The sequence below is a fragment of the Penaeus monodon genome, chromosome 17 (assembly GCF_015228065.2).
Source record: "Penaeus monodon isolate SGIC_2016 chromosome 17, NSTDA_Pmon_1, whole genome shotgun sequence".
In the NCBI taxonomy this organism is placed as follows: domain Eukaryota; kingdom Metazoa; phylum Arthropoda; class Malacostraca; order Decapoda; family Penaeidae; genus Penaeus; species Penaeus monodon.
Window position 1 is genome coordinate 34,302,999 of NC_051402.1, and position 12,281 is coordinate 34,315,279.

The window sequence follows — 12,281 nt, forward strand, 5'->3', positions numbered from 1 at the left end:
AAAAAAACACTAAATAAATTTGGACAAACACTAGTTATTGTGTAGAATGATACAAGGAGTGAAAATGTATCACTGACATCAAGCAAAACAGCAATCTTCCGTTCCCGGGGGGACGAGGGAAACACGACAGCAGGGACTTCTCATTTCCCTTTTTATTCTCAATTCTCTTCGTCTTCTCTCTGCCTTGAGCTACCCTTTTTATCTTTTCATTTTTTTGGAGGGGTGGGGCGAACGTCAGTAAAGAATACGAAACAAAAAGGAGAAAAGACCACAAGACCTCCCCATTCCTCCCCTTCCGTAATCGCGCGATCAGAACGGGAAAGTTATTTCCCAATTAATTTCGAGTTAGAGGTTAATAATGATGCTTGATCTGCCATGCATACATTAGCCTCGAGATCAGAGCAGGAGAAGGAATCCCTTTTTGATATTGCAAATTTATATCTTGCTTGCATTACAAAAGCGAAAAAGAGAGACAGGCAGAAACATCGACTACGAGACAATTCTAAGAGTGAAAAGAAGAAAAGGAAAATTACAGAACTGAAATGTCATGCATGCATTAGCCGTGATACCAAAGGACCCACTTTTCATATTGCAAATGCACACATTGCTCGTGTTGTAAAGGAGGAAATAAAGGAATTGCATGCGGAAACAGTGACAATGCTAAAGATTTTTAATATAGCATGAGATAACAGTAAAAATATAAAGAAAAGGAAATGAAAGAGCAAGAAATAAGATACTAAGCATGCATCAGCCGCGATATCTAAGTAGGAACCACTCTCAATAGTATGTACAGGCACGTTACCCATATTGCAAAATGAAGAGAGAGATGCGCACAGACACGCTGCTAATCCGTTAACAGCCTCGATATAGTATGGAGATCACAGTAAGAGTGAAAGAGAAGAAGGAAATGCGAGAGAAAGAGACAGTGAAGAGAAAATGCGGCTTTCGGAGGGGGTGGTCGAGGTCCGCTCACAAACCCCGCGAAAAATGTGAGTCAAGGGGCAATTTGGTAATTGTGGGGAAATGTCTGGCGTGACCCCTGTGTAATAGGAGAAGGGGAAAGGGAAAGGGGAAAAGAGAAGAGGGGGGGGAGGGAGAGAGAGAGAGAGGAGAGAAGAGAGAGAAGAAGGAAGAGGAGAAGGAGAGAGAGAGAGAGAGAGGAGAGGAAAAAGAGAGAGAGAGGGGGAGAGAGAGAGGAGGGGAAAGGAGAGAGAGAAGAGGAGAGGAAAGGGGAGAGAAGAGAAGAAAAGAGAGAGAGGAGGGGGAGGAGAGAGAGAGAGAGAGGGAGAAGAGAGAGAAGGAGAGAGGGAAAAAGAGAGGGGGAGAGCTTAATATAATATATATATATATATATATAATATATATTATATATATATTTAATATTTTTATATATAATTTTATATTATATAAAGCATAGATGTTACTATTGCAATTTTGATATAGAATATAGACATAGAGACTTCAATCATATGCAGATACGCAATTTCTTCTAAATACATATATAACCCCAGTGAATAAATAGATTATATCCCAGAACTCAATATGTGCCGCGATAACACTGTAGAGTTAGACAAGAAACAAACAATAAGGGAAGAATAAATTTCAGTAAGGCATCCCGCTCAAGGCAAGGAAGAGCAAGAGAGGAAAGGAAAGTCAAGAAAAAAAAAAAAACAAAAAAAACACGCAAGTGACTTCACAGAGGTCTCGGGATCCGTAACGTGAAGAGAAGGTGCTTGAGCTTCGACAGATGTGGGGATAATTTGCACTGCTGTCTGGGAAGTCATTTGCAAGTTACCGAGTGTTGTTATTGTTTCATTTCTCTTTTCTTGTTGCCTTCTAGGAGAGAGACGGTATCTAGAGAGAGAAGAGAGAAGAGAGAGAGAGAGAGAGAGAGAGAGAGAGAGAGAGAGAGAAAGATATGATTTTGAAATTGTTGTCTCAGGCGTTTTAAAACTTTTCAAAATTTTTATGATTCCTATGATAACATTTGATGCAGAATTCCCTTTTTAAAAAAACTCCCAAAATTCTCATGATTTTTCAGAGACGGTAAATATTTTTGAAATAACATTCTTCAACTACATAAAGACACATATTTCTCCCTGATGCATCTAAACTAAGGTTACAAAAAAGGAAAAATAAATAAATAAATGATGAAAAAAAAAAACGTAGAAAGACCTTACTCCTCCTACATTAATCCCACGAATTCAACCCATAAAACTCCAGATATTTCAGCCTCTCTTTTATTCTCGCCATGAATTCATGAACAAAACGAGGAGAATAACAATCTGAAACCTGGCACCCACAACCACCCCTTTGTATTCTCTGCAGCATTTCTTACGGGCAACTGGGATTTGACAAGCTGTGTCGCTTTTTTTAACCCCAAGCCCCGGTGTTTTTAGGGGGTCCGGGGTAAATCCACAGGCACTTAAAGATTTGAGAAACGTCAGGAGCTTCTCCCTCCCCCGGGTATAAAAAAAATGAGGCTTTACTGTCCAGCAACTTACGATGCCCGGGGTTTAAAAAAGGGGAGATGGAGAGGGATATGACCCGAAACCCGGGGCCCGGGATAAAAACCCGGGGGGCCCGGGTTTCGGGAAAGGGCCCCCGGAGAAGAACGGGAAGCAGGGTTCTTTGGTTTTGCCCTTCGTCTGTCTGTCTAACTCTCTCTGTCTAATCAATCTGTTTCAAATTATTCCCCCTTCCTGTTTAGGGTAAATTTTTTTTACCCACAACCGGGCCTTAAAATCATCGGGTTCATATATGGTCAAAAAATGGGTGGGGGGAGAATGATGTTTGGGGTTAAGGATTATGTTATATATAATTTATATAATAATAGAGAGGTATAAGAGATATATAGAAAAATTTTTTAAAGAATAATCATATAGTCCACACACACAAAAAAACACAAAACCACACCCAAACACACACACACAAACACACCACACCCACCCACACAACACAAAACCACCCCACAAACACCACCACAAACTCCCCCAAAACAAAACCATGTATGTATGAAATGGGGAAAGGGTATTATGTGTGTATGTATTTAAGGGAATGTTGTATGAATGTATGTTGAAATTTTTGTATGTATGTATGTAGGTGAGGGATGTTTTTTTGGTATTTATGTATGTATGTATGATGTATGGGGAGCATGCAGTACACCCACACCCACACACACACACACCACACACAAAACCCCGGGGTAGTATGAAAGGTATGTAGTATTTATGATGCTTGTTACAACTTTTCCCAAAACACCACACCACAAACAAAACCCAAACCCAAACACACACACACACAAAACAAAACCAAAAAACACGACCAACACAAACACCAAACAACACACACCCAAACACACACACAAACACACCACACCCCCCCCAGCCCCCCAACACACACACACACAAACCCCACAACAAAACACCCCCACAAAGAATATAAAAAAAAGATATATAAAAGATAAAAATATAATATAAATAATATAAAAAACACACAACACACACAACACTCACACCCCACAAAAATAAATAGATATAAATAATAAATTAGAAAAAAAATATAATATATAATACGTATATAACAAACAAAATTTTGAATTGAGACCCAAATTCCGGCGGGGAATATAATTGGCTTTTTTAAAAAAAAAAAAAAAAAAAAAAAAAAAAAAAAAAAAAAAAAAAAAAAAAAAAAAAAAAAAATAGAAAATTTTAATATATATATATATATATATATGATATATAATATATATATATATATAAAATTGATATATATACACACAAAATACATAGTATATACACCGCATACATACACCACCCACACAAAACACATAACAAATTTTAAATTGTATACATAAAAAAAAGGGGAAGGGGGACCCACCACGGACTCCCCAAGAGACACCCAGGAAAACACATTTAAGAACAGGCTGGGCCAAACGGGGGGCCCCAAAACCATGAAACCCCCGGGGAAAAAAAAAAAAGAAAGAAAAAAAAAAAAGAAGGGGGGGAAAAAAAGGCAAAAGAATAAGGGGGGAAGAAATAAATAGATAAAAAATAATAAAAATAGAAAAACACACACAAAACACACACCACACACACCACACACCCCAAAACACACCCCACACACAAAACCACACAACACACAAATAAAAAAGATAAAAAAGAAAAAAGGGAAAGAAAAAGAAATAAAAAGAAGAAAGGAAAAAAAAGAGAACATAATATAGAAAAAATAGAGAAGAAAAAAAAATTTTAAAAAAAAAAAGAAAAAGAAAAAGAAAAAAAAAAAAAGAAATAAAAATAAAATAAAGGAGGATTAGAAGCGGGGATAAAGGAGAAGAGAAAAAAAAAAAAAAAAAAGAATAAAAATAAAGAAAAAAAAAAGAAATAAGAAGAATAAAAAGAAAAAAGCAAAAAAAAAAAAAAAAAAAAATTTAAAACCCACACACACCCCCCCCACCCACACACACACAAACAAAAAATAAAGGGGGGGGTTAAAAAAAAAATAAAAAGGTTTAAAACGAAAAAAAAAAACAAAAAAACAAAAATAAAAAAAAAAAAACAAAAAGTAAAAAAAATAAGTAAAAGGAAATAAAAACACACAAAAAAAAAAATAAAAAAATAAAAAAAAATATAAGGGGAATAAAGAAGGCGAAAAGAGAAGAAAAATTACCACCACACACACACAAAACCCACAAAATAAAATAAAAAAAAAAAATAGAATATAAAAAAATAAATTTTATACGATTTATAGGAGAGATAATTTTAATATAAAATATTATATATAATAAAAAAGAGAATATAAATTTTTGAATTTTCTCTTTATAATTATATTTTAAAATATAATCTATTTATATTTTATATATTCTATATATTTATAGATATATAGTTTTTATATTTTTGTACGGGGATAAAATAAATTAAAAAAAAATTTTTCCCCTGAATCTGAAATGAAATGTGAGTGCAGTGGATAGCTCAATATGATACAGAAGAATTACTAATGAAAATTGCATCATTACATCGCACAAATGACATGGAATTCATGTTGGGTAATTAATTTCCCTTTGTGAATATTTGTAATTCATGTTCATACCAACACGTTTGGCATTGCGTGAAAGCATCGGGTTTACTGCATAAAATTCTGGTGGGGAAAAAAGAGGAGCTAAAAAAAAAAAAGGGGAAAAAAGTTTTAAGAAAAAAAAGGGAAAGAAATAGAAAGAGGAATAATAAGAAAAAAAAATAAATAAAAGTGAAAGAATTTACACCACACATCCAGTAATATATAAAAAAAAAGAAAATGAACGGAGAAAAAAAGAGGTAGAAAAAGTAAGAAAAAGGGGGGGAAGAACACACTACCACACACACTACACATCTACCATTTTACGAAATAGAGGAAAAAAAAAGAGAATAAAAAAAAACAGAAACGGGGTATAAAAAAAAGGGAAAAAAAAAAATAAAAAAAAAAAAAAATAGAAAATTTAAAAAAGAAAAAAAAAAAAAAAAATCAAAAAAAAACACGGGAATAAAATAAAAATTTTTAATAAAATATAAATATAGAAAATATTTTAAACGAAAAAGGATGGATAAAGAAAAATAAATTAAAAAAGAAAAATAAAGGTAAAAATAAAAAGGAAGGGGATAAAAGAAAATTTATAGGAATAAAAATAGAAATAAGGAATGGGAAAATATATATTTTTTCTTTTATGTTAAAATATATAATAAATAAATAATTATATATAACATTATAATATAGGAAAATTTTATAGGAAAAATAAGCTATTTTAAGATATATATATAATATATATATATTTTTATATTTTATAATATATATAATATAAATATATATAATATAATAATATTAAAATATATATATATATATATTATATTATATATATAATAAAATATGTTTTGTGTGTGGTGGGGTTGGGGTTGTGTTGTTTTGTTGTGTGTGTGTTTTGTGGTTACGGTGTTTTTTTTTGGTCTGTGTGTTTTTATGCGGTGTGGTTTGTATAGATATTATTTTATTTTTATATATGTATAGGGTTTTTAAAAATACATAATATTGATATACCCTTTTCCGAAAAAAAAAAAAAAAAAAAAAAAAAGAAAACTAAGAGCGAGCGGGGGGGGGGAAAAAATCCCCGGGAATTCGCCAGCCCAAGTTAAGGGCCTAAGGGGCTACATTTGGTAACCCTAGAAACACCAAAGCGGGCCCGTCATCAGGTTTTCCCCGGTGTTCGGGCGATTTTACGGGGATAAACCCCCTCAACTGGGTTGTCCTTATACTCAGAGTGTGCGTGGTGTGTGTGTGTGTACATACACCAAATTGTGTCGGATATTATGGTCAGGGACTCCAGAAAAAAACAGTGCCTAGTAAAAATTACGAATACTGAGTGTGATGCTAAGGTAACAGGGTGCTGTACCAACGACCGTTGGCGAGACCTGGTGAATGTATGTGTGACAGCACTTGACCTGGCGCTCGCACCCTCCCCGCGCCCGACCGCAGGGAATTAATCACCCAAGAAGCGGACGGGACAACCACCCCCTCACTGTCCTACCATGGATGAGGGTGGGGACGCGCTCGATGCCCCCCCAGTACCAGTGCCAACTACCACCCCCTCAACCCTCCACTCTATGGGAGGGATTGATTCCACCGAACATAGGGATGTAAACGATGTGGATTCGACTGCCGACCCTGATGCTGATAACGAGGGATTCCAACTCGTTCAGACCAAAAGGAAAAAAGTGAAAACCATGCCGAATAACACAAGCAACCTGACCAAGAAAGCAAACGGAATGACCCAAAAGCGCGAACCCATCGCCCCCCGGGAGAGGTACATTAGACTGGCCTTTCCTGAGGACACGACTTCCGTCGATAAAATAAGGTGGATGAGGGAGGTCAGCCAGCTGCCGCCCCTCCAAGAGGAAGGCCCGCTAGACATGGTGCAGGGAAGATGGATATCCTCGCGCTACGTCTATGTACGACGAGAACAACAACAATATGTGGCCATGATGATTAATGGCACTTTTGCGGGGATCTCTCTGCAAAACAAAGACGAGTTTCAGCCTAAAAAGAAAAAATACGGGGAATACCTGGTTACCAGGTTTCCGAAGGAGGCGGCCGCTGAGGAAGCACTGCATCTTCCGGGCGTTTTTAAAGCCCGGAGGATCTATAAGGATGGACAGCCCTTGAACAGGCTCATCATTGTATGGAGCGGTGAACAGCCGCCACCTACAGAGTACCAATTCTTTGGAAGATACATAGAGCCGAGCTCCATTCGACCGTGGTAACAGACTCAGGTACAGGTTACAAGGTAAATTATCTCACAGACTGTACGGATTTCTATCGGGACGTAGCACACAACATTGCTTTGCAGAGTACTTTTCACACTCTAATCCAGGGAAGCACACTGTTTTTCTTGACCTTAAGTCAGCTTTTGACATTGCAAACAGAGAAGTTATCCTAGAACAATTAGTAAGCTTTGGCATCCGAGGTAAAATATTGAACTGGATTAGAATGTATCTCTCGAACAGATCTGCAAGTGTCCTGTTCAGGGGAGTGAGAAGTTCCACTTCACAGTCTTTTGAACTTGGGACGCCACAGGGAGGAGTTCTCAGCCCTATGCTGTTCAATGTCCTCATGCACAAGCTGGTGGCAGATATCCCACTTGGGGATGGTGAATCCATTATATGCTATGCTGATGACATATGCGTCAGAGCATCATCACAAGTGAGGATGCAAATAATTCTCGACAGAATCACAGCAAAGGCACATGAGTGTGGATTAGTCATTTCCGCTGAGAAAACAATGGCTCTAAACCCATGTATCATACCCCACCCACTTTTCGCATAGGTGACCAGGAGCTTGACATATGCCACAAGTATAAATATCTCGGGGTGAATGTAAATGATGCAGACCTGGTCCTCTCTCTAAAGAAGAGACTCTGGGAGAGATTGAAACCTTTGAAAGTTCTTGTCGGAAGAGAACATGGCATCAATGTTAAGCTCGCTAGACTGTTTTACTTGGCTTTTATAAGGTCAGTTGTAGACTACCATGCACTGCACTTGTTGCAGTGTAAGGAATCAGAAATAGGTAGTTTGGAGGTACTGCAAAATGAAGCTATGAGGATTATCCTCGGCGCCCCGAGAACAGCAAGGATAGTAAACATGAGATCAGAATTAAACTTACCATCCATTTCTGATAGAATAATATTTATTTCCACCATATTTGGGGTCAAAGCTCTGAGGGAACCCTCGTATCTCTCAGATTTCCAAAAACAACTGCAACATAAAATCACGCAAGTAGACGTGACAAATCACACACACGCGCGCCCTCTGATACACAAAATCTCCATGAACATTATAAAACTCAATGTTCCAATTAGTAAAATACCAAAAGGTCGCTCCATTCCACCATGGAAAAATTCAACACTGATCGTGCACCTTACATGTCTACCACAAAAAAACAGGGTGCATAACTGTGTGTTGAAACAAATTGCGCTAGCAACGGTAACGGAACACACAGAATCTATGGGTGATGATGCATATGAGTGTTACGCCGACGGATCCGTACAGTCTGGATACAAAGCTGGTTGTGCTTGCGCTGTATACAAAATGGCTTACTACAACATCAAGTTAATATGAGAATACAAAACTGGGCCAGCACTACACAAACGGAGCTGGCAGGTATACTCCTCGCAACGGAATTCTTAATGTCTAGGGGCTCTGGAGTAGTTTTCTGTGACTCTCAAAGTGCTCTTCGGACGCTAAATTCTTTCAAAGCAGGTGGCGATGAAGAAATTGTGAGTTGCATTAAGCGTAACGTAACCTATGCAACAGAGCGTAATTTCAACATTCAGTTTGTATGGATACCATCTCATGTTGGCATACGCAAGCACGACCACGTAGACAAATTGGCGAAAGAAGCCTGCAGCAAGGATATTGTGAACATAGATCTTGGGATGCCTCTTGCTAGGGTTGCACATATATTGAAAAGTTCTCATAAGGAAGAACTAGTAGATCTGATTAACACTCAAAGGCCTGAAAGCTGTACCATAAGGCACTACGATCAGTATAGGGATGGCAAGCCTTCCTATGGGTGGCACCGAAGTCAAACCAGACATTGTGACGTGGTTATTGCCAGAATACGTTTAGGTTACAGAATGTACTGGCAACTGCACGGTGCAAGAAGTGCAGATGAATCTAGATGTAGACTGTGTAACGAAGAAAACAAACGAACGCTTGAGCACTATATCTCGGAATGTCATGTGATACAGCCTTTCAGACCACCTAACATGAGGTATAAAGAACTATGTGAATATTTCATTTCATCTGATACATTGGAAGATATACTCGTACTATACCCTAAATTTACTATGTGATAACTCCCGTATGCAAATAACAGTGTTATTCAAACACAGTGGCAAAAGCATATGTAAGTAATAATTTTTGTATGATGTATGATTTATATTTATATTTTACCTTGTACAACTACAGTAGTTACAGACTACTGTACAATGTCAGACATATGTAAAACTGTAATCATGATTGCCCACGCCTGAGCAGATAGCCAGGGTGGTAAATAAACTTACTTAACTTAACTTAAGATGGCTACTCCTTGCATGGCGCTGAAATGAAAGCGTAAATTTCGATACAGCCACGAATACGACCAAGATACAAGCGGTATCTTGTCCCAACGAGTATTGCAGTTTTAAAATGTGTCTCTGAAGAGGAGAAGATAACTCCCAAACTTTTTAACTGCAATTTTAGAAAAGGTAAGTTTATTAAACATGACCCTGGCAGATTCTGCTAAGGTGCTTACTCATGTTACAGATTAAAACTCTCGGATAGATTTTGTGTGCTTGGTGATCTTGCTGAGAACCGCCATTTAATGTTATATCACAGAATTGCTTTCGTAGGCAGGTGGCGAGGCATTACTTAACGACTTCTCAGTTTTTACTTCATTTTCGTTTGAAATCATATGAGTTGCTGCTGGACAAGGTTTTCACCGAATTATTTATATGTTTCTGCGTTACATTAAAACCATTGTCACTGAATTGCCTTGTTCATAGAAATCGCTCTCAGCGCATGAGATTTTTTCAAGATCTGTAAACGAGAATCAGCTTATGCAATGATTAGCAGTTGTTACCAGAGAGACGGCGGTACGTAAAATAAATGGATTTTCTTCTTTACTGAATAAATATTTCAACGGTAGAGGAACATCTTGAATGTGTAACTCAATGCTTTATTCTATTTTGCAGTTTGTTATCTTTCTGCTGTCATATTTACTATGTTTAGAAGGCAACGGCGTCTATACCAAAGATATAATGATAATGATTACAGTAATGCTAATGTTAATGACAATGCTGCTACTACTCCTACTATTACTACTTTTACTACTGCTACTATTACTACTACTACTACAACTACTACTTTCTCTATAACAACAACAAAAACTACTACTGCTGCTACTGCTACTACTACTACTACTTATATTATAACAATCATGACGGGTATGATAATAAAATAGTTATAATAGAAATGGTGAGAGTAATGATGATGATAACCATACTTATTTAGATAATAATAATCATGATGACAATGATACTGGTAAAACTAATAACAATAGGGGTTTAAGGGTGATATGAATAATAATAATAATAATAATAATGATAATGATAATAATGATAGTGATAATGATATTAATAATGACAATAACTATGATGATAATGATAATAATAATAACAGTAATAAAGACAATAATAATAATAATAATAATAATAATAATAATAATAATAATAAGAACAGTAAAAATAATAATAATAAAAATAATAATAATAATAATTGTAATGACAATAATGATAATAGTAATAATGATGATGATGATAATAATGATAATAACAAGAACAACAGAAATGATAATGATAATAAAAATGACAATGATATTAACAAAAATCATAATGATAATAATGATAGTAATACTTCCACTACCATCACCACCACCACCACAACGACTACTACTACTACTGTTACTAGTAATAATGATAATAATAAGAATAATGATAATAATAACACTAATAACACTGATAATAGTAATAATGACTATTACTGCAACTACTAAAATTAATAATGGTGATGATAATAATAAAGAATGATGATTATAATGATGCTGAAGAGCGATGATAATGATAATGATAATGATAATGATAATAATGATAATGATAATGATAATATATATTACAATAATATTAATGACAAAAAAGTGGCAATGATGACATTGATGATTATCATTACTACTATTGTTTATAGACTTCTCACATTAATTAGCGAAGGCTGTGATAAATAAACTGATTACCAACATTGATACTAACTTTCTACAATGAACCACCTCCATGATGATGATCTAGACAAACATACTACAATTGCTGCAATTAATCCTACTAGTCTAAGAAACTGGTAACAAAATCGGCGATTATGCCCATAAAAGAAATGGGTTACAGCAAAGATAATCATAATAAATCAATGATAATATTATTGCAATACCCTTACAACTACACAACAAGTATACAACCCCTTATCCGAAAGCCTGTGTTCCAGTGATGTTTTCGTTTTCAGAGTTGTTTTTCGGTTTTCAGAAATTTAAACAATATTACAGCAAAAAAATGTATGAATACTCACATTCCGAGGGATAAGAAAAAGGACTACAAATATTGTCACAATTTCTTTATAGAGTGACATAGTGATAAGTGAAATAGAGGGAAATTAAGACCAGAAATAATTTACATAAAATTCTGTTTCAGAAAAAGTAAATGTTTTGTATTACCTTTTGTGCGCCAAACTCCACGCTAAAAATATTCGGTTTTCAGAGGTTTTCGGTTTTCAGAGGTTCGGATACTGGATGACAATCCTATATCCGAACATCTGAAAACTACATTACCAATGGACAGACTTTACGCGGCAAGTTTCTAAAAAGACAGCATGTGTGTATTTTACTGACAGTTAGAATAATGATAATGATAATGATAGATGGTAAAGTGTCGCTCTGGTTTATTCCAAACTCGATATGGAAATGTTCTAAATGAGGCAAAATTACAATAGCAATTATCATTTTTATTATATTTATTATTACTACTATTACTACTACTACTACTACTACTACTACCACTATTATCATTATTATTATTATTATTATTATTATTATTATTATTATTGTTATTATTATTATTATCATTATTATTGTTGCTATTGTTATTGTTACTACATGTATTATCATTGTTTTATTATTAT